This window comes from Nannobrachium achirus, assembly GCF_963921795.1.
Source record: "Nannobrachium achirus genome assembly, chromosome: 2".
Lineage (NCBI taxonomy): Eukaryota > Metazoa > Chordata > Actinopteri > Myctophiformes > Myctophidae > Nannobrachium > Nannobrachium achirus.
The window spans coordinates 73,412,465-73,436,856 of NC_137811.1; the positions used below are offsets into that span (position 1 = coordinate 73,412,465).

At 41.4% G+C, this 24,392-nt stretch overlaps 1 protein-coding gene across 1 annotated transcript in view; it reads right to left on the reverse strand.

Annotated features, from left to right (window-relative positions):
• hcst (hematopoietic cell signal transducer) overlaps positions 1-3,383 on the reverse strand; it is a 12,905-nt gene extending 9,522 nt beyond the window's left edge. Inside the window, exon 1 of the mRNA XM_080745829.1 lies at positions 3,373-3,383. The gene's annotated coding sequence lies outside the window, so the exon portion shown is untranslated. The remainder of the gene's footprint in view (positions 1-3,372) is intronic.
• Between the last annotated feature and the right edge of the window lie 21,009 nt (positions 3,384-24,392).

Below are 24,392 nucleotides of genomic sequence, written 5' to 3' on the forward strand. Positions count from 1 at the left end.
TCAACAACGCGCGTTCCCCGCCGGCCCCTGACTAGACGCTTCTAGTATTTCTAAAGAAAATAAATACAATAATAAAGGTTACAGTATGTACAGCCTATGGACAATCAAAATCAGTTGGAAATATGTAATGCTGACGTGGCACGCGGACTATAAAGAAAAGTAAAACATGGCTCTTCATGCCAAAGAGGTTGCCGACCCCTGGTTTACACATTGACTGTGTTTACGTGCACACCAACATCCCTGGCATGAAAAGGCTTAATAACCACCACTGATAAAAACCTTTAGATGTTCATATCATCCACATGTAAACACTGATGATCCCCCATCCATCCATTCTCTGTGGTCGTAAAACCAACAGAAAACGTGTGTGTCAAAAGTGACATTCAGAATAAATGCTTTGAGGCGTGTTGTAAACGAGGATGACTTTTAACTGGCAACTACCAGGGTCATTTGGGGCGCAGTGGCTCAATTACGTAAATAACTGATAACTTTAACTAATTAGTTTAGATTAATTAATTACAGAAAATGAACGCGATTTTAAAAAGTTTTACATTTTAATGGCGCTTAGGTTTTGCACCATAGAACTGTCAGTGGACCAAACCGTGGGGAAAATCTTGGGTCGGGGCCATGTTTTCATTTTCAGTTTGCCATGTCAACATCACGTTTAATCATGACACCAACTAACAACAATGGATGTCCTTGAGTACCTGAGACAAAAAACAGTCCAAGTCCATATTTTAAGATTTTGTGCATTAACAATTTAACAGATTAAAATGTGGTTTACAGTCTGGTAAATCAAATAATATCTATATTAAAAGTTAAAACAATTAAATATGGACTTAGACTGTTATTCACCCCTATTGTTTATGAGTACATTATATAACCATGACAACACGTCAAAACTAAATATTTCCAACTGATTTCCGTGCCGTGCATAACAACCTTTTCTTCTTTCATATCAGGACATTGTAATGATCATTAGACTGAAGATTCAATAACCCACCTATCGCCCACAACCCCTCCACCGAAAACCAAGACTAGACTAGGCTAAGACTAAACAATATTCAGATGACTAAATTGGACTAAAACTAAATGTTGTGTTATTCAAGACCAAATGAACAGTGTTGATCATGGGTGGTGGGTTAGGGTTAGTGTTGGTGTTGGTGTTGGGTGGTGTTAGAAATGTTTCTACACCCACTGTTTGACACAAAGGTTGACTCTCTCACTATGACTCATCCTGGGGCTTTTGGGGGGGGGAAAGGAAAAAGAAAATAAAGCAGAAATCCTTCAGATCAAACCTCATTTTAACACATTTAGACGTATCTGTTCCTATTGAACCATTATTTTATACTTGGCTATTCAAAATATAGCAGATGTACAAGCTCACAGCAAGGCGACGTCTCGCTGTGAGCTTGTATATCTGCTATTTTTGAAAAACCGTGAACATCTGTGCAAATCTTTGACTATAGATATATTTTTTGACTATGTAGATAGGCCTATATTTTTTTGTAACTCAAATCTTCCTTTCTCAGGGTCCCTGGAACAACATATTTACATCTAGGGGTCCTTGACAAAGGGGTGTCACACCAAATTCTGGGCCCTGGGTACAAGGATTCACTGCGGGGCCCCCGTGAATGTTCTTCACAGGGGGAGGAGGGGGTTTAACCCATTTAGACTGGGAACAAATTATTACACGTTATTTTGTGCTTCAACTACTGAAAAAATAGCAGATATACAAGCTCGCAGCGCGGCACCGAGTGACGCGTTGCAAGCTTGTAGATCTGCTATTATTGAAAAATTGGGAAATTGTCTTTGAATATGTCGAATGCCATCTCAAAATATTTAGTTACAGGGACCCCCCAGAATCAAAGAAAATGCATATATTCAAAGATTTGCACACATTTTCACAACAGCTTGTATATCTGCTATTTTGAAAGTGAAATATCCCTTTAAACAATGAAAGATTTCTCACAACAAGATTACTACTAACACACAAATAAAAGGGTTACAAAAAATAAATACAAAAATAACTAACACTACAATATGTGGCGAGTCTTGGAGGAGGCCGAAGTAGCAAGACCTTTTTACAGGGTTTTCTTTCTTTCTTTTTAAACATAAAACACATTTTAAATCTTTAAGAATAGGCAGTAGGCCAGAAAAGGCCAATCCGGGACAGTGATATAGTCTGGCTACGCGAGGCTAAAATAGACCTGCTGGTCATTAATTCATGAAAAGTTGGTGAAACATTCCTCAGATGAACAAATAACGTAACGAGAGCATTGATGCATTAGAACAAGCTAATGTACAAATAACCTCCTCATTGATGCATCAACGCTCACTAGAACAAGTTAATGAACAAATAGAACATAATAGCAGTTAGGGTGTTCATAACAAGACGATACTGACAATTAATGTATACAAAAAAGAAAAAATAAATAAAAAGAAAAATAGATGTTATGCAATGTAGCACTTTCAGAATTGTGTAAAATATAAAGTGTGTTACAAATAAAATGTATTATTATTATTATTACTATAAACCAAGTGAATTAGGTGTGTTAACTAGTCGATAAGTAGTAATTTATTTTTGTTTTCCTTTTTTATTACAATATTCAACCCACACATTCCAGATCAACATTATGGTTGTAATGCTGGGATGAGCATAGCAGCTACAAGAGTAAAGTCTGAGAGTTTAACACATGCAACCAAATGGACCCATAATGGACTCATAGAGGATCTTATAATGTAACCAAATGGACCCATAATGGACTCAGAGAGGATCTTATAATGTAACCAAATGGACCCATAATGGACTCATAGAGGATCTTATAATGTAACCAAATGGACCCATAATGGACTCATAGAGGATCTTATAATGTAACCAAATGGACCCATAATGGACTCAGAGAGGATCTTATAATGTAACCAAATGGACCCATAACAGAGAGGATCTTATAATGTAACCAAATGGACCCATAATGGACCCATAATGGACTCATAGAGGATCTTATAATGTAACCAAATGGACCCATAACAGAGGATCTTATAATGTAACCAAATGGACCCATAACAGAGGATCTTATAATGTAACCAAATGGACCCATAACAGAGAGGATCTTATAATGTAACCAAATGGACTCATAGAGAGGATCTTATAATGTAACCAAATGGACTCATAGAGAGGATCTTATAATGTAACCAAATGGACCCATAATGGACTCAGAGAGGATCTTATAATGTAACCAAATGGACCCATAGCAGTGAGGATCTTATAATGTAACCAAATGGACCCATAGCAGAGAGGATCTTATAATGTAACCAAATGGACCCATAGCAGAGAGGATCTTATAATGTAACCAAATGAGAGGATCTTACCGTGCCTGCAGTGTCTCTGTCTCTGAGCCATGCTGATCAGTTACTCTGACTCTGACTTCCTCACCCCACCTGGCCCCTCCCTCCTCAGTGAGTGACAGGCAGGGATACCACTTTCATCCAGTCAGGCGAGAGAGAGAGAGAGAGAGAGAGAGAGAGAGAGAGAGAGAGAGAGAGCTTCCAGATCCATTTTAGTCTGTAGTTTAAAATAAAAATAAAAGTTTCATCATTTTATGAGGCAGAGAGGTGTGTTTTCATCTAAATTAACCAGTTTCTAGCACAGGGGTGGGCAACTTTGATGATGGAGAGGGCCACTATATTTCCACACTCACTCCAGAGGGCCACATTGCATATACTGTCAAAAATAGCCGATCTACAAGCTCAAAACGCGTCATGCTGTGACGTGTTTTGAGCTTGTAGATAGGCTATTTTTTTTCTATTTTTTTTATTGTAATAATTAATTATGTTTTTGCTATTTTTTTATTGGAATCCTGAAAAGTAACTTTTTTATTATTATTTCAAATGCATGTATATGTTCTTATGTTAACTTCATGAACTTAAATACAAATACATTGGGCATAAAGAATACAATAACATACTAGTCAGCTACAAATATAGACTAAATTAAAGCGGTTCATTTTTCCATGTTTTGAATAGTAACAACTGAATTCAATAATATCAGTATTCCAATATTAACCTGTGGGCCGCATTAAGTGAAGGTGGGGGCCGCATGTGGCCCCCGGGCTGCCAGTTGCCCATGTATGGTCGCTGGTCTGTCATGTCTGTCCTCCTGTCATCTCACTGGACATCACCCGTTGCTCTACCAGAGACATTTTTTAATGTTTGCAGCGACTAAATAGTCTTAAGGTTTGATTAGATTTTATGTGGATCTCTTTTAGCCCAACCTGCTAGTCTTCCAAGAGTGCAGTCCACATTCAAAACATAACATTACAGCATTTAATGACGATAAAAACAACAACCAAGTATTATAGCATAAACATAAAAATACACTCACTCACTCTCACTCACTCACTCACTCACTCACTCACTCACTCACAGGCACAGCAAGTGCCTGCCCATAGACGATATGCACACATACCAATCTACATGGATTTAGTACCAATGCATAGTGCCTTTGATTGTGCATTACACTCACACAAAATATTCATACACCAATGACGGAGGAAACCATGCAAGGCACAAGGGACCAACCTGCTCATCAGGAGCAGTTAGGGGTTCAGAGTCTTGCTCAAGGACTCTTCCACACCAAATCTGGGGGAGTCTGGGATTGAACTGGGAACCTTCAAGCAGCAGCTCTCCCTCCTGAGCCACCCATGGTGGACTATGCATGGCAGGGGCGTCCTCTTCCCTGAGACAGCCATCCATAAACCTGACCGCATACTGCAATTAATAGGAAAAGAACTGGAAACAAAACAGTAAATCACTCAATAAAAAGCAATCCCAGTTAAAGTAATGAATTCCATATTGAACTGCCATGAAGATAAAAGATTGACTTCCCATTAAAGTTTTTATTTTTGGTAAAAGATGTAGAAATCTTTGTGTCTTGATCTTGTGTTGACCTGATGTTTATCACAAACTAATATCAGTTTATTCTTTATAATAACTATAAGTCTATTAAACATTTTAATTTTGGAATTGAAAGCAACAGATTGTTGTCACATTAGAGCACTGTGGGCCATGATCCCATTATACTGTGCAGTTCACTATTACCTAACCTTAAACCTAACCTCACAAACACTATGCCTAAACCTATAACCTAGCGGCAAATTGCAATTTTGTTTTTAATGTTAAATCTAGGGTTGCAATACCTCCCATTGGGATTCAATGCATCAAAACAGTTTGTTGCAATCTGATAGTATTAAACAACGTCAAACCAATATTGCGGCTGGAAGGAAAGCTTGACTTATCCTCTTTTACAAAAGTGTTTGTTTCATAAAAATCCACTGTAGACCACATATTATAAGTAACTGAAACAAACACTTTGCAGATAGAAAGAGGATAAGTCAAGCTTTCCATAGAGCTACAATGTTGGTGAGTTTGACGTTGTTTAATACAATCAGATAGCCAACATTTTTTTTTTGATGCATTGAATCCCAATGGGAGGTATTGCAAACCTAGATTCATCATATTGATATAGTACTTTGTCACTGAAATTTGTCTTGCGATGCAGCAGCCATGTATGCAACACATATATGTAAACATTTGACACATGGGAACAAAAATAAGACAGTTTTACATACATAAGGATAATATAGAAAAGAGCAATGTCCACCGCCAAGCCTACCTATGGCCAAACTCCTGATTTAGCCTCCTAGATTATGCTTAAACCTAACCTCAAAACTCCTACCTGGTCAAAACACCTGGAAAAGACACAGTCCCTGTGGTCAACATGTTAGAGTAGCTGTTGTCATGTGATCTCCTTCCACAGTGGCTGCTGACCTCCTGTGTGTGAGCGTACTGCCAGCTACTGGTCCAATACTGTACCTGCACCACATGCCCATGTTCACAACTGCTGCAACAACTGAACATTTGTTCAAAGATAGTTGGAATACCACTTCAGAGGCTGTATACGACTACGTATGATAACAGCATTCTAAGGTTGGCAAGAAATATTTTCTCTAACAGTAGCCATGTGTTGCATAGAGAATATAGGTTGCTGCCTTCAGGAAGGAGATACAGTGTTCCAGAATACAATATAAGGTCAGACTAAAAAGGTCCTTTGTCCATCAGTCGACTTTAAGGCTTAATCAGGAGCTTAGCCATAGGCAGGCTAGGCGGTGGACATTGCTCTTGTCTGTATTATCCTTGTGTATGTAACCCTGTTTGTTTGTTTTTTGTCCCATTGTGTCAAATGTTTGTATATATGTTTTGCATACATGGCTGCTGTGTCGCAAGACAGCTTTCAGTGTGAAGTGACAATAAAGTACTATATCATATCATATCATATCATATCATATCATATCATATCATGTTAAAAGAAATCTGCACATTAAATACACTACATTAAACAGACACTACAGGCTACACTTTCTGTGTAGCCTATATCACATAATACATAATTATGTTAATAAAAAGTGTTACGGTAGTTTGCATTGTGTTTTCTTATCTTACATTATTCAGTGTATTTACTTTAACTTGCATTATATAGTTTGCATTTATTATAGGTAAAATATTCACCTTTAACTGTGTATGCATTGATTCCAATGTTTGTTTGATGTTAAAGCAACAAAGACACTGTTTTATAACATATGCCATTATGTCTAATATAGCATCTGGTATGAAAATAAACACGATGATCAAGTTCCTAAGTAAGAAGAGAGAAACACATTGTAAACGATTTAAACTCTTAATTTAATGTACAATAGAGATCTTGCCTAGTACCTTGCCAGTATGGCTGGCTGTAAAAAAAAATACATAAAAACAACACTTCTATAATAAAATGCCTCATTTCTGTGCATTGGCAACTTGAACAACAAACAACATCAGTAGTCAGTGTTGTTCTGTCAGCTTGTGGAACCACAGCAGCCTGTCTCCTCTGAGGAAAGGATGACCACAGAATGACAACACGTCCAGAAAGATACAGAGAGACAACCTGTCTGTAAAAACAAATCACACCCAGTGTGAAGTGAGCGGTGCTGTTTAGGAGTTCATTTCACATCAAGCGTCCCGTGAAGCTTGGCTAACGTGACCCTGGCCGTAGGTGCAAACAGACACCAACTGACCAATCACAGTCCAGACAGAGACGGGACAAACGGACACAGCCAGATGTAGGAGCGCTCAGCACCGCTCAAAAAAAAAAGAACATTTGACATCAGACTGGAGAAGGTCTGGAGAACCCGAGGCTTTGACACGTTTTTAAAAACCTCTCTCAGGTCAATCTGAACGATTTACAATTTACATTTTAGGCATTTAGCAGACGCTCTTAAGCCACAGCGACTTACAATAAGTAAGGACAGCACATGGTAATACATCATTACATCAACATTAATACATTAAATGCATAGAAATAGTCTTCCAAAACACATAGGTAGACCAAGAATCCTTTCATAAACCATCAAAACATCAATAATCTGTACATCAAAGATATACACTCTATATAGAGGAGGAAAAAATCCTAAAAAAGAGCCTTAGTTTTTGAGGTACCCCTACCCGGGGTAGAACAAAACGCGACATAGTTTTTTCATATCTTTAGGATGTCCCCTTCATGAAATGGATTGTCCCAAGTTTTACTTTGACTGCAAAAGTCATGAAATTGATCCATGAAGGGACTCATCACATAGGCAAAAAAACGCCTATCCTGAAAGATGGAGTTCCAAGTCAATCCTTTGTCATTTTCTACCTGCAGGTTGTTTTTACCTCATACTTGCACAGATGGTCCACAGGTAGTGTCCTTACATCCCAGAACAATCAGAATGCAAAAATATGGTTCTGTTTTGAATCTGCAGCCTTTTATATAAGGACTTTCTATAGGCGGAAATTACATTTCTAAGGAATGTTCCCCTGTAAGTCTGGTGATAATCTTCTATAAGGGGTAGAACAAAACGCGACATAGTTTTTTCATATCTTTAGGATGTCCCCTTCATGAAATGCACTGTCCCGAGTTTTACTTTTACTGCCAAAGTCATGAAATTGTTCCATGAAGGGACTCACCACATACTGTAGGCAAAAATCGCCTACCCTGAAAGATGGGGTTCCAATTCAATCCTTTGTCATTTTCTACCTGCAGGTTGCTTTTACCTCATACTTGCACAGATGGTCTACAGGTAGTGTCCTTACATCCCAGAACAATCAGAATGCAAAAATATGGTTCTGTTTTGAATCTGCAGCCTTTAATATAAGGACTTTCTATAGGCGGAAATGACATTCCTAAGGAAGAATCCCCTGTGATCCTGGAGATAATCTTCTATAAGGGGTAGTACAAACCCTGACAGTGTTTTTACTTGTCCTCTTCATGAAATGGATGGTCAGTAGTTTTACTTTTACTGCAGAAGTCATGAAATTGATCCATAAAGGTACCCACCATAAAAAAGCCTACCCTGAAAGATGGAGTTCCAAGTCAATCCTTTGTCATTTTCTACCTGGTTGTTTCATCTCATATTGCACAGATGGTCTACAGGTAGTGTCCCTACATCCCAAGGGGGGGCTCTCTCCATTCCGACATGTCGCCACTCCGAAATGAACTTCTTATTGTCGGAGTGGCGACACTCCCATGGGCCTAAGGTTTAGGGTTAGGGGTAGAGATAGGGTTAGTGTCGGAATGCAGACATGTCGGAAAGGAGACATGTCGGAGTGGAGAGATGCACCCATCCCAAGGCCTAATTCTCTTCACCTCAAAAGCAGCAAACATATTGTTCTATAAGCAGTCTATGGTATTCAGACTTAAATGCAGTACATTATATATGTAAGCCTATATTCAGTAGAATACACTACACTTTGTGCGCCATTCTTAATGCCAAATAATCAGCAGCCTTTTCTCATTTTCATTTATTTCTTTTTCAATCAACAACTATTTTGAGCAGTGTAAGGGAGACTGACCAATGTTTGATTATTTGGCATGCAGTAAGCCAAAGATTCTCAGATCCTGAAGTTCATGAATGTGCTTCGCCAGCTTGTTGAAAGCTGTATTATTGCTTATTCTGAACAGGCTGCTTGTTGCATTGCATCCAGTCAATGCGTGCCATGCTAGAAGACTCTCACACAAAGCCACTCCCAATGTATTTGTAATATCAGACATTGGGATGTATCGTTGTCTATCCCATGACCAGCATGCATGAAAATGGCAGCTATTCCAAGGAGTTGTTGACTGACATAGTAGGCGAGCAACACAAGTATATCCATAGTACTGTACATATAAATTAGGTCAGGGTCTGAGAACCTTTGGCTTGACAGATAGTCTACCAGAGGCTTCAGGATGTTCAAGACAATATGCCCTCACTCTCTCACTATGGCCTAAAAAAGAAGGCAAAGGGCCAGGTGTGTTCTAGTCTTGATGAGCTCCGTTGTATTCTTGCATCAACGACAGACATGCCAGTCTCACATCTGCCTCCCACTGAGGATATTTTTGAATGTTCAACAGGCTATGTACCAAACTGGTACAGTATATGGTGCCACAATCATGTCCCCAAACCCCTTTTGTGGAATCCAGTTGGGAAGGGTTGGATGCTAAAGGATACATCACTAAAGCCTGTCCTGTTCAAAAAATAGCCTGCACCAAGCAGTAAGAGACCTCACCCAACTCTACTGCTATGATAAGGATTGTTGCAGTCAAAGTAGTACGTGCCTCAATGTCTCTCTGTGGGATTGTGTTGTACATAATATTGCTCCTGTATTTACAGTACATTGCCTGTAAACTAAAATAAACAAGAAATGACACAATCCTTTTATACCAGCTTGTGCCTTGTGGACCAGCCTTGACTGTAGAGCATTGTAGTGGCCCTTGGTTGTAATCCACTGGGAACTGAATTCCTTCTTACCGTTTATATTATAATAATATATACCATCATACCATATTTATTACCATAACATAAATAGTAAGACTGAATTCAATTAATCCATTGACCAGCCATTGACCAATAGATACACAGCCGATTACGTCACGAACAAACTCCTGACAAAATTATGTCTGAATTTGGGAGATCACAGCTTTGTATCCATTGACCAGCTTTGCAAATTGGTCAGTCCCCCTCACACTCAAATTAGTTGTTGATATGAAAATATTGAAAAAGAAATAAACGAAATAAATTAAAATGAGAAAAAGCTGCTGTTTGATTATTTGGCATGCAGTAAGAATGGCACACATATATAGAAAAACTCCTGATTCACAATACAAGCATATTATGACATATTCTTCTGGTTTATTTTGGTTGTTGGTGTATTCCCTATTGACAATCTGAATGGAGTTTGTTAATTTGTATTGATAATGAGCACCTTATCGATCCTGCTTATTGACCCATGGGCTTTTATCGAGCCCACTGTTGAGCGCTTTATAATATTTTGTGGGAAGATGTGAGATGTGAGATTCTGAACAGAACTGGTATCTTTTTGCATTGGCCAGTTGTGAGTCTGAGTTTGTCTATGAGAATGAGAATTGACAAAAGTAAAAAATATTGTCATTTAATATCTTTAGAAAATCATTCATTAGTGTGCAGTAAGTGTTAAATGGCTATATATTATGAATAGTACTGTAACAATGTATTAATCGCCTCTTGTCTTGATTATTTAAACATGATGTCATGGGCCGCTATGCTCAATAACAAGCTTGATAAGCCCAAAGCTTATTGATACCGGGATATCAAGTTTGTAGTAGGCCCTTGTTTCCAGCTCCTTCCCTACCAGTAAGTGGAAATGGTGTATGATTAACTTGTGGGGATATTTCTGCCCTTTCTTGGTAAATCACTTTTTTGCATTCTGATTATTTTGGGATTTAAGGACGCTACCTGTAGACCATCTGTGCAAGAAGGAGGTAAAAACAACCAGCAATAGAAAATTACAAAGGATTGACTTGGAACTCCATCTTTCAGGGTAGGCGTATTTTTTGCCTATGTGGTGAGTCCCTTCATGGATCAATTTCATGACTTTTGCAGTAAAAGCAAAACTACTGACCATCCATTTCATGAAGAGGACAAGTAAAAGTTATGAAAAAACTTTGTCATAGTTTGTACTACCCCTTATAGAAGGATTACAGGGGAATTTTCCTTAGGAATGTCATTTCCGCCTATAGAAGGTCCTTATATAAAAGGCAGCAGATTCAAAACAGAACCATATTTTTGCATTCTGATTGTTCTGGGATGTAAGGACACTGTCTGTAGACCATCTGTGCAAGTATGAGGTGAAAACAACCTGCAGGTAGAAAATGACAAAGGTTTGACTTGGAACTCCATCTTTCAGGATAGGCGTTTTTTTGCTTATGTGATGAGTCCCTTCATGGATCAATTTCATGACTTTTGCAGTAAAAGCAAAACTCGGGACAATCCATTTCATGAAAGGGACATCCTAAAGATATGAAAAAACTATGTCGCGTTTTGTTCTACCCCGGGTAGGGGTATGGTCAACTTCTGGCCTATTTTTTCCTCTACTATAGCTTCCATTTACGATACGATGCCAAGTTTAAAACAGCCTGACATCTGTCTATGTAACAATGCCATCTAAATGACGGGACAGATCTAGAGCAGGGGTCTTCAACAGGGGGTCCGGGACCCCTAGGGGGTCCTCAGAGTTACTACAGGGGGTCCTCCAAATCTTCCAATCCTTTTTATATTAACAACCTGAACCCTAGTGTCCATATTCTGAGAAATGTAGCCAAAAATAGCAGATCTACAAGCTCACAACGCCTCGCAGCGCGAGGCGTTGTGAGCTTGTAGATCGGCTGTTTTCAGCAAAGAGGTTTGGTGTAGAGGGGGGAAAAGAGCAGACTAAATAAAGGGTAAAAGACTGAGTAAAAGGTCAGGTTTATTAGGTAATGACGGCTCAAGTGATTAAATATCTGAAAACACAAATTGACATGAATCCAAAATACACTGATGATCGTGCTGTCAAACGATGAAACTATATGTTATCTATGAAAAGGTTGGTGGGGGTCCCTGCTTCACCTCTCTCTCAACTAAGGGGTCCTTGGCCTGAAAATGTTGAAGACCCCTGATCTAGAGGACTTGATGCGTTTCCTCGTTGAGGTCAACAGTGGTCCCTGCAACATGGGCCTGGAAACCCCGCCGTTGTTGTTCTACTTCATCCTGCTGCTGTTTTATGGAACAAACAGCTTTAAAACACTGACCGGAGGTCATTTTATCGTCTACTGCAGGCTGTCACCTCAGACAGTTTGTAAGAACACTTGATTGGATATTTAGACATGATATGCAGTACTGTATAAGCCTGTTCAATTCAATGGAGCTTTGTTGGCAGGAGAAAACATTGCCAGTGTGTCATGTGTCAAAGTATAATAAAAACAGTTGAAAATGGGGAACATAATTATATACAGTTGGAGGTACAGTACAGCATTGTGTAAACAGAACTATATCACATTTCGTCGTTATATACATTTTATATATACAAAGGGTTTAAAGGGCCTACACCATGCTTTTAAAACTATATTTTTTGTATAAATATATGCTCAAAATTGAGTCTTAGACAGGTCTTAACCCCCAACAAACACCCTGACCATTCCTTTTAGTTTCTACTAGCTGTGCTAAAATGAGGCTCTCCAGCTGCAATACCAAAACGGCCTCTGTTTGCTCAGGGGCGCATCTAGTGGGGTTTTTCCACCCCTCCCCCTCCCCCCCTCCGTTCCTTCCACTCTTCCCCTCCCAACTCCTAGCCTCATTTGAATAGCGCGTCACACTGAACCAAGGAACAACACGGAGGTTTCCACATGAGACCCCCGCCCCCCTCCCTCCCTACTAGCAGCATGGCAGAATATGCTCGTGTTTACGATACAATTTCGGATCAAAGACTACGATCCAGACACGGACGCACCGCAGCCGCATCGGACATTACAGAAAGTTAATCTACATTAGACAATCAACCCCACCCGCATTGTATTTATGTATAATGTATAAAAATGTATGAAATATAACAGCCCATGAACCATAAAACTGTCTCCGCGACTCACAAATGGGTCCCAACCCAGTGTTTGGGAAACAGATGGAAGCATAGTGAAGTCGACGTTGAGAATCGCTGATTGTAGGCTATATATTCTTTTCTTCACTGCATACTACGTATCACTCACGGTAGAACAATGTTTAGGCGATAATGAACCAAGGACATCATGTCATAGCCTAGTTTAGAACAGTGGTTCCCAAACTTTTTGACCGAAAAGACAGATTATACATGGGACCCAAACAGCAGATCTAAAAGATCACAAGGCGAAAAATGTTTAGAAATATATATATTTTTTTAAACGTAGGAAAAAGAAATCAAAGACCCAAATGTCTCCACGAGCCAGTGTTTGGGAAACTGGTTTAGAAAGACCTGTGTGCGACAGTTAAGTTTTGGCTCGGTGGTGCTAGTTTGTGTGAAAAAATAAAAGGCACAATAGCTATGCTGGCGTTAGCAGAGACAAGTTTGTTGCAATAGAAGGGATATATATATGTGATATATATCGTGTAAAGACTAGATGGCCCGGGTGCCCCGCGAATCCTGGTTCTTTTTCCCCTTCTGGAGGACAGCCATGGCCTCCGTGAGCTCCGGGGCGCTTGCCCTGCTCCCCGGGAGCTCCGCACCCACCCGGCCCGCGCCGGTTCTCTTACACTCGGCCTGCCCCACCGAGGGTCAACATATCCCCCACAGCCTCGTAAACTACCGCCGCTAGTAATCCTATCTCTCCATGATAGATCGATCCCCAGACCCCGGACGAAAAAAATATAATAATTATGCTAAATGGCCATTTGATTTTGTTAGTGTAAAGAATATTGTGGGAACAGCGACATGTGTCGCCACCGCGGGAGCTCCCACCCGGCCACCGCGGCGAGCTCCGCGGCGAGCTCCCACCCGGCCACCGCGGCGAGCACCCACCCGGCCACCGCGGCGAGCACCCACCCGGCCACCGCGCGGGCTGGTTTGTGGTTTGTGGGAAAGGTAACTGTCCAAAATTAAATGGTAGGGTTTTGTTCACAGCCACAGACAGGACCATCGCCATTAAAAATAGTCTTTTGTTTCCTTGTTAGAAGGGACGAAGCTTGGGTCCTCGCAGTCTATAACGTCACATATATAGTGCAATCCAGGAACGTTAAGACTTCTCCTTGGACATGTTGATAGCAAAAGTGTTGATAGAATAAAAGAAGGAAATGACTCTGTCTACTATACAGGGAGGCAGAGTGAGAGAGAGAGCACTGAGTGAGCAGCCCCAGAACAGTAAGCCAGCTGCAGATGGAGGTGGAGGCTAAGCAAATTAGAAACAAATGAGGGGCTGGGTACAACAGTAGCTCTGGTTTTTACCCGAAGGGCGGGGGGGGGGGGGGGGGGGGGGGGGACGGGACGCGTGTGACGTCACATGCGTCAACTCTCAGAACAGCACTGTTCTGAGAACCCGTGGAAAGCTTTTCAACTCTGCCTTCCCAAAAACAGAGAAAGACACAATGGTCAGAAATAGGACTTTGTGAGGATAGAAGGTGCCAGTGGGACCCCAAAAAAAGGTTTTAAAATAGAAAAAGTGAAAATTCATGGTGTAGGTCCTTTAAAGCTTCGCTTTGGGACAAATAGCAGCATCTTTTTCTCAAAACGATTTGTCATTTGTCATGACAGCTGTCATTCAACTTCAAACAGCATTTTAACCACGTTAAGCTCATTGACAACATGCGTCCTTTGTTCTGGTGACTGATATTGTCTTCTAGTTACGTGAGGCGGCCCGGGGGAAATCTCGCTTTTTCGAAAGCACATCATTTCGACAACGGAGCGTCAGCAGGTAGCGCTACTCACCCCACGGAGGTTAGGGTTAGGGTTTGGTTGTCGAAAAGATGACATGTAGAAATAGCGACACGCTCCCAGGCGGCCGTTTTCTTTCACGGTGGTTCCATGGAGAAGCCTTGGGTCTGTAGGATGTGCCCGTGAGGTCATTAGGATGTGTCCGTGAGGTCATTAGGATGTGTCCGTGAGGTCGTAGGATGTGTCTGTGAGGTCGTAGGATGTGTCCGTGAGGTCGTAGGTCTGCCTGGTTCTCAGCTCCCGTTGGTAGATATCACAGCATCAGGACTATGAGCTGGAATGTTCTGCTGGAATTAGGAAAGAAAACAAAAAGAAAAAAGCCTGTGACACACAGTACATCTGCAACAGTTTGAACTGCCATCATTAATCATCTATTGCTTGTATGTTTTATTTCATGGACGTCATATCATATAACAGTTAGAACTAGAAATTAAAATATATTTACAGTGAGGTGTTGGTTCTCTTACCCAGATATAAATATATTTACAGTGAAGGTGTTGGTTTTCTTACCCAGATCTTGGAACAGACAGGGGTCATGTTTCAGCAGAGCATCGTAGAACGCCGCTGTTGCTGTCGGTCCTTTTCGCTTTAGAACCATGAGCAGTTTTCTCATCTGGTCTTGCCTGGGCGTTACTTGGCAGATTCCTTCGTACGTATCCTCTGTCAGAATGTCTTTCACAAAGAGCTCGTCTGCTATACACAGAACCCCGGTGACGCGCTGGATCAGGGCACCCCAGTTCTTCTTCACGAAGTCAGCTTTCATGTCTGTCAACAACAAAACATAGATTATTATGTTAATGGACTTCTGCACTCAGCAATGCAGAGATACGATGAAGTTGTTAAAGTTTAATGGCACCAATTTCTAAGTCTATTTCATTATGCGGTAGGTCTTGCCTAGGGCCTGCCTTTGAGTGGCAGGAAAACCCACGTATCTACTCAAGAGTCTTCTTTGTGTTATTATGGCATATTATGTTTTAATTTTGATCATCAATAAAGATATCAATGAATCAATCCAAAAGGTCAGATATAGAGGTCAGAGACAAGGTCTTACCTGTTGTCTGTGTCATCTGACGTTCTTTAACAGCTGATGAACCTGAGAGAAAACAGAATCACTTGATAGTGTAACAGAAATTACTTTTTACAAGTCATTTTCTAGGAGGGTCAGAGACAGACAACACAAAACACTTTGAAATTAAAAAAATAACAGTATCACAGAACTCACAGTATCAAATCAATGCAAATACAATCCTTTTTATGTCCATATATGGAGATCCCTAACAGAATCCCTTTTATCCCCATATATGGAGATCCCTGCTCTGAGTATCTGACATCACTGTGATGTCACCTGTGATGTCACAGTGATGTGTCAGGGGAACTACAGTGTCAGGCGTTACCTGTCTGAGTACGGACAGGCTGTGACAGTTCTGATAGTAAACGGTATCAATACCAATCAATACCAATGCAAATCCTTTGAGGCGGTCCTTCATATTTGGACGGTAATTTGACTGGATTTCAGTTATCTCTAAGTCATTAATCTCAAGAGTAAGGAAATATAAAACAATCTAGTGATGGTGATTCCTTCACCTGATGCACCTGATGTGACCTGACCACGCTTGGGCTTCTTCCTTTTGCTGGAGCCAAGCTGACCAAGTAGTCGTTGGAGTCTGCTTGGAGCTTTCAGCAAGTCATCTGAACAAACAACACCAGACAGGCATCATCATTCAGAAATACACTAGCAAGTTACACACATTATCATCAAGAAGGCATTATGATATAAACACAACCATTTTAGGCCTAACCTATAGTCAGGCCTAAATCAGAAATTAGCCTACAAAAACAAATAATTGCTACATACTGTACATGTACTGTAAGCCCCTCCCATACACTAAAATGTGTTCCCGGCCTGAATGGGTTAAAGTAGAGCAGTACTGACTGTGCACACACACACACACACACACACACACACACACACACACACACACACACACACACACACACACACACACACACACACACACACACACACACACACACACACACACACACACACACACACACACCTTGTCTGATGGTTGCAGTCCATGCAGGGACATCAGATCATACATACATACGTACTGTGTACAGACTAGAGTTCTCAAATTCTGCCTGAGTCGGGTAGGTCTGAGCCTAAAATAAATATTAATTGATGGGGTCAGGCCGAGCCTCGGGCTCTGTCGCTCAGACAGTAGACTGTGTACAGAGGGTAGATAGTGTACCTTGTCTGATGGTTGCAGTCCATGCAGGGACATCAGATCATACATACAGTAGACTGTGTACAGACTAGAGATCTCAAATTCTGCCCGAATCGGGTAGGTCTGAGCCTAAAATAAATATTAATTGATTGGGCCGATTCTTGGGCTCTGTCGCTCAGGCATCATCGTGTTGACAGTAGACTGTGTACAGAGGATAGATAGTGTACCTTGTCTGATGGTTGCAGTCCATGCAGCAACATCAGATCATACATACATACATACATACATACATACAGTAGTAGACTGTGTACAGACTAGAGTTCTCAGACAGACAGACAGAAAGACAGACAGACAGACAGACAGACAGACAGACAGACAGACAGACAGACAGACAGACAGACAGACAGACAGACAGACAGACATAGTGTACCTTGTCTGATGGTTGCAGTCCATGCAGCAGCATCAGATTCCCTGACTTTAAGGTTCAGTTTGAAAGGAGGAGGTTGATGCTCGTCATAGTAAGCTTCAAAGTAGCCTTTGAACACAGTTGACTTCAGGGTGAATGGCAAGTCCTGTACACACACACACACACGCACGCACGCACGCACGCACGCACGCACGCACGCACGCACGCACCCACGCACGCACACACACACACGCACAAAGTGAAGAAGGTAACTATATAGTCATATGATCTGGACTTTCTGGGTATCCATTCAAAATTAAATCCTTAAACTGACTGGAATTAAAATACCCTTGAATCCACTTTACTATCTAGGGATAGACATAAACATCACATTAACAAAAGGAAATCGACATCTATTAAGAGTCTTGTTATATGCTGCTCGGTTGTCAGTCCTCGGTAAGTGGATACGACAGTTGACCAGTGTTGGGTATTGTTACTTTTTGAAGTAACTCGTTACGTTACAACGTTATTGCCACTTCACTTCACCATGGCAATTTGCATTGACGCTGAACCTCCTTTCACCAGTAAATCCAAAAATAGTGTGAATACTTCCACAGCCTTACTAAAAGGCAACCTCTCTATTCTCCTTTGCCACCAATAGATGGCTATGCAACCTAGTGTTACACCAAAAGTGGCAACCTATATAAGACTGTAGACTGACTACGCAACCACCACAGACTGCAACACATCTCTGGTCGGTCACCTTTTTTAACAGTCAGTGGCGACTGGGACCTGTGCATGTCTCCTTTCACATTCATTCATGAAACAGCACAAATGTGTCAGGTGGATTATTTTCCCTTTGTGGCAACAGAAAGAACAGGGAAATATTGCTATTAAATGTAACTAAGTAACGCCATTGTTTTGGAAAATGTAACTATAACTAAATGTCAGAAATAGCTTGTTAGGTTACTCCGTTACCACCAAAACTAACGGCACTGCGTAACGCCGTTAGTTATAACGCTGTTACACCCAACACTGCAGATGAAAGTCCCCCAGATAGCTCACACTGGTTTAGGAGCTTGTGCTTGGTGCCTGGGAGGCAGGGGAGAGATAGGGATGGCAGAGCTATGGGAGAGATGGGGTTGGCAGAGCTATGGGAGGGAGGGGGGCAGCATTACAGGGGTAATTACTGCTGTATTTGCTGTGAACAAGTACTTTACGAATTTATTTTCTTCTTTTTTTGTCCTTGTTGTATTGTTAAGTTGTGTCTCATGTATTGTTATGTTCGTGATGTATTGTCAATGTCTACTTTGTTTAATGAAACTATTGAAACAGAAAATGCTGCATTCAAGCTCAGAAGAGTAAGAAATTGGCAGTGGAAGGCAGCATTCTCTCGGCATGGAGAGGGGGCAGTTTTTAACCATGGTAAATGGTCCAGAGAGGGCAGTTTTTACAGGCTGGTAAAAGGACAAGGGCTCGAGCCCCCTTTGATGTCTATGTGTGCACATGGCTGCATGTACAACAACAAGGTGTTTTGAGCGCTACGCATGTCTTCACACAAACACACCTCAGGATCTATTTCCCCGCTGGGTTCACTCATCAGGCGGTAGTCCCTCTCTCCCAGGTGACAGAAGGTGTTCTTCTCAACCCGAGTGAAACGTCCCTTCATCTTCTTCTTGATGTCCTGCCACGCACAAGGACACCACATGGACACAGTGATGAGAGAGGATGAGAAGGACAACATGTGGACACGGTGATGAGAGGAGATGAGAAGGACAACATGTGGACACGGTGGTGAGAGGATATGAGAAGGAGGGAGGACAAAAAGAGACAGCGTTTAGTTTTTATGCACCACATATCTGGTATGTCTCCCATAGAACTGCAGGTCTGTTGCTACGCTTATTTCATTAAAATCACAACTTAAAGGGGTAGTTCACCCTCAAAATGACTTTTTTTCTATTGATTACTCATGCCATGAAGACTTGAGTAACATAATATTTTAGGTTTTTTGTCGCATTCCTGAGACAAAAAATTGATTACAATAAATGTATCCCTATTGATTCCGGATGGGGACCCGAATGCATTTGGGTCCCCATCTGGAATCAATGGGGGTAAATTTACTATAATCAAATTTTGATCTAGGAATGCGACAAATACCAAAAAATATGATTGAACTCAAGTCTCCATGGTGTGAGTAATCAACAGAAAAAATGTCATTTGGGGGGTGAACTACTACTTAAGACCTTTCTGTTTGCCACTGCCTTTGATTGAGTTTCATTTCCTTCTCTTCTACACTGCAATTACATTTGTTATTGTTCTACTTATGTTTTATGCATCCTCATTTTTGAAGCGGTGAAAACCGCTTCCTATGAGTGGCTTTGTGTGTATCACGCCCATATATGGTGATTTTAGTCCAGAATGAACAGGCTTTTTCAAAAACAGAATGTCTGTTTAAATACCATATATGGTGATCTCAGTCCAGAATGAACAGGGTTTTTCAAAAACACAATGTATGTCACCTCATGTCCATATATGGTCACTCCAGGCCAGAATGAACAGGTTTTTCCTGTCCCGTACGTGCAAAATATCAGTCCAGAATGAATAGGCTTTTTCAAATAGCAAAATGTGTGTCCCATGTCCATATATGGTCATTTCAGTTCAGAATGAATAGGCTTTATCTGTCCTGTACGTCCAGAATATGTGTGCGGTGTCCCTCCCGGTTAGGTGAATGGATACTTTGAGGATTGGTCAAGCTTCACATGATAATTTGGCCTTCAGGTTTTAAATATAAAACTATTCATTCTGAACTGAAATGACCATATAGCCGAGTTGAAAAATGTAGTAGGCCACAAAGATAACAGGGCCAGATAACAGACCTGGGAAACTGAAATAATTATAGAGGGATGCAGTTGACAAACAACTAAGAGACCAGCAAGCAGGATTTTTTATATATTCTTTTAAAACCTATTATACCGGCTGTCATACCGGCTCTCCAGACAATTCTATACTAAGATTCACCGCTTCACTTCGAACCGAGGTTTGATTTTTATAAATGTGTTTCTATGCATACAATTTATACATTTAGCAGACACTCTTAATCCAGAGCAATTTAGAAGTAGCAAGGTAACATCAATACATCAACATCAACACATCCAATGCATAGAAATAGTAATCTAAGGAAAGGAACATACTGTAGGTAGACCAAGCACCTTTTCATTAAAAACCTCATAAAACAAACTAAAACAAATCTAACTTAAATGTATGGTCATTATGTTGCTTCATGTTCTGTGTAAAGAACTTTGAATTGCCATTGTTTCCTCTTGAGATTGGCACATTTCCTGGGGCAAGCTGCCCAGATCACACATGTCACACGTGTCTTCTTATTTTTTCACTCTCAAAAAACACCCGCAATGTATTGCATTTGAAACTACATTGCAGTGAACATCATGGGGTGATCACTGCTTGCCTCCTGTGAAATGTTTTATTTTTATTTTTGTTTATTTTCTATTTATTTCGTTGCTGAGTGAGGTCAGCAGACAAAGTGATGGGAGTGAGATGAAAACACCGGGGTGAAATGTGCAATGTGAAATCAACAGGAAACATCGGTACCTTGTTGTTGGAATGTGCTGCACAAATAACCTTGCCTTGCCTTGACTATGATAATCATTTATTTTTGGCCCAGTGCTAAAAGTCTCCTCACTTTAATGTGTGATGGGCTGCATCCGGGAGCGAGGTAGAAGCGGAAGGTGTGAGTGTCGATGCTGCTCCCCAGATCCTTGTAGACCAGCACCGCTCCGTGGTGTTCCACCTGCTGGCTGTCCAGGGCCACGGTGCCCACGGGACACAGGGAGGACACCGGCCACTTCACATGACTGCCAGAGCTCTGGACCCTCTCAACCACCACATCCCTGCCAGTGACGTGTAGGACAGCAAACACCTGCTCCTCCTTTCCCTGGCCTGAGAGAAGATAATGAGGAGGAAGGATGAAGGGAAAATGCATAGAATGCATCAAAAACGCAACAGAAACACGGATACGGTGATATATATCAGACATGGAAGATGTTTAGTTGTACGGCCATTATTAAATACGTCAGAGGCAGCATATCTTCTCACCAGCCAGGCACAGGGAGTGAGGAAACTGGATGAACTTAAGGGCAGATGAATCCTTGTCGAGCGTCTGTACGTTGAATATGGAACCAGCGATCATCCAGGGGTTCTGGAGGAACCTCCTGAACTTGGGCCAGGACAGGACGGAGTAACGCACCGCAACTCGCTCCGACGTCTCAAATATCAAGCCTGTGAACGCACACTCATAGGAACCCTCTCCTTCTAGCAGAGCCCTAAAACGTGTGCACACATACACACACACACACACACACACACACACACACACACACACAAAAGGAAAGACTTATAAGGAATAAGAATAGTATTAAAGCAGATAAGCAGATGATGTCAGAGTGATGTCCAGACTCACTGCCATCGTCCTCTGGAGAGCTTCTCAGGAATGATCCTCTCGTTTCCGTAGCTCTATCAAACAAACAAACACAGCAGATCATTTAGGATCACCAGTGGCCACACACACTTTTTATCAAGAGGAGTTTCTGCTTCGAACAAATAGACCTGCAAATCGATGTCTTTGCACTTTTCACAGCTGGATCTTGAGTAGTTCGCCTCATCTGGGGGAAGAAAACAACAATAGATCAACAGTATTCAATATTAAATATTTGTAATTTAAGAAGGTTTCCTACCAAAGGTGTTGATTTATGCTGGGTTCACACTGATATGCAAAGCTAAAGGCTACCGCTCATTTTCAATGGAAACCAGTGACATGGAGATACAGTTATTGTGGTTTGTAGATTTATATAAATGTATTCATCTCTTACCATTATCAGAATCATCCAGGTAGGTTTTCTTGAGCTCTGCAGGAAGACATTACAGAGAAAACATTTAGTTGTGTGTAATCCTTCATGTTGTATTCACACCAACACAGCTCATCATGTCATTTACCTTCCTCTCCACTTTCTATCTCCAGCGTCTTCATCATCTTCATCATCCAGTCTTCTGCAGAGGGTAAAGACAGTGGACAGTTAGTGGATCAGAGGCAGCTTGGAGGCTCACCGTGTAAAAGAATGATATTATGATCCATGTCTCTCACCACAACCCTCATCCTCCTCGTCCTCTGATGACACATTTGCAGATGAATCCTAAGAATGAAGAGGCAGAAATAACTAGTAAGACACCTGAGGGTGGAATGCGACCTCAGGGTGACATGCGACCTCCGCCCTAAAGGGCGAGGTCGCGCCAATTCTTGACTATCTGGCCAACCACAGCGTTTCTCTGACGATTCTAGTTGTTATCATTCTGGGGGGAGTTTGTTCATGTTTTTGTGAGGGTATCAACCCTAGGAGACACAGGGAGAACATGCAAACTCCACACAGAAAGGCCCTATCGCCAACCCCACCTAGGGTGTGAGCGATAGGGCCTAAACATGGAGATGTGGAGAACACTATATATGGAGATAGTCCAGTCCATCATGTCATATGGGACTACCGTCATAGACAGTAGCCATTGTTAGGCCGGAGTCAATGGCTGTCTGTCTGTCTGTCTGACTGACTGTACAGGAAGTGATGTCACATGACATACTTTTTATGCCCATATATGAGTCATTCTGTACCACATCTCCATGTTTAGGCCAAACAGGTTCGCTCCATTTCTCCATGTATAGGTCCAAATGACCAACGTCGAGCTTGACAAGGAGGATACCGCACATTGTACCTCATCCACCCTTTCTTCTCTCTCCTTTTGGTATCTTTATCCTCCTCCTCCTTTTTTTCTTTTTTATCCTTCTCTTTTTTTCACAGCCGCCCCCATATTTACTTTAGAAAATATATATTAAATTCTAAGAACGTTTCGAGTACCAGTTTGATACAAGAGCGAATAAGCGCTACACTTCTGGAATCCTGTGCGTCGACTTAAAGTCGGATCCAGGCCTAATAACTTTACCTAGCCGCCCCCGTTGCCACCTCCTTTTCTTTTCTGAGACACATTGTACCTCATCCACCCTTTCTTCTCTCTCCTTTTGGTATTTACTTTTTTGTCTTTCTTAGTCTTGTGTAACCTTCTCTTTTGGCTACTGTCTATGATGGTAGTCCAATATGCCCTAAAGGGCGAGGTTGCGCCAATTCTTGACCATCTGGCCAACCACAGCGTTTCTCTGACGATTCTAGTTGTTGTCATTCTGGGGGGAGTTTGTTCATGTTTTTGTGAGGGTATCAACCCTAGGAGACACGGGGAGAACATGCAAACTCCACACAGAAAGGCCCTATCGCTCACACCCGAGGTTGGGTTGGCGATAGGGCCTTTCTGTGTGGAGTTTGCCTAAACATGGAGATGTGGTACAGAAGGACTCATATATGGGCATAAAAAGTATGTCATGTGACATCACTTCCTGTACAGACAGTCAGACAGACAGCCATTGACTCCGACCTAACAATGGCTACTGTCTATGACGGTAGTTCCATATGACATATTGGACTAGACTATCTCCATATATAGTGTTATCCACATCTCCATGTTAGGACTCATATATGGGCATAAAAAGTATGTCATGTGACATCACTTCCTGTACAGACAGTCAGCCATTGACTCCGGATTAACAATGGCTACTGTCTATGACGGTAGTCCCATATGATATATTGGACTAGACTATCTCCATATATAGTGTTATCCACATCTCCATGTTTAGACAGCCATTGACTCCGGCCTAACAATGGCTACTTTCTATGACGGTAGTCCCATATGACATGATGGACTGGACTATCTCCATATATAGTGTTATCCACATTTCGTGTAGCCGCCCTGTACAGGAAGTGATGTCACAACTCGCTGACATCACACTGACATCACAGAGGATACGGAAGGACGGTCACGAGGATACGGAAGGAAGG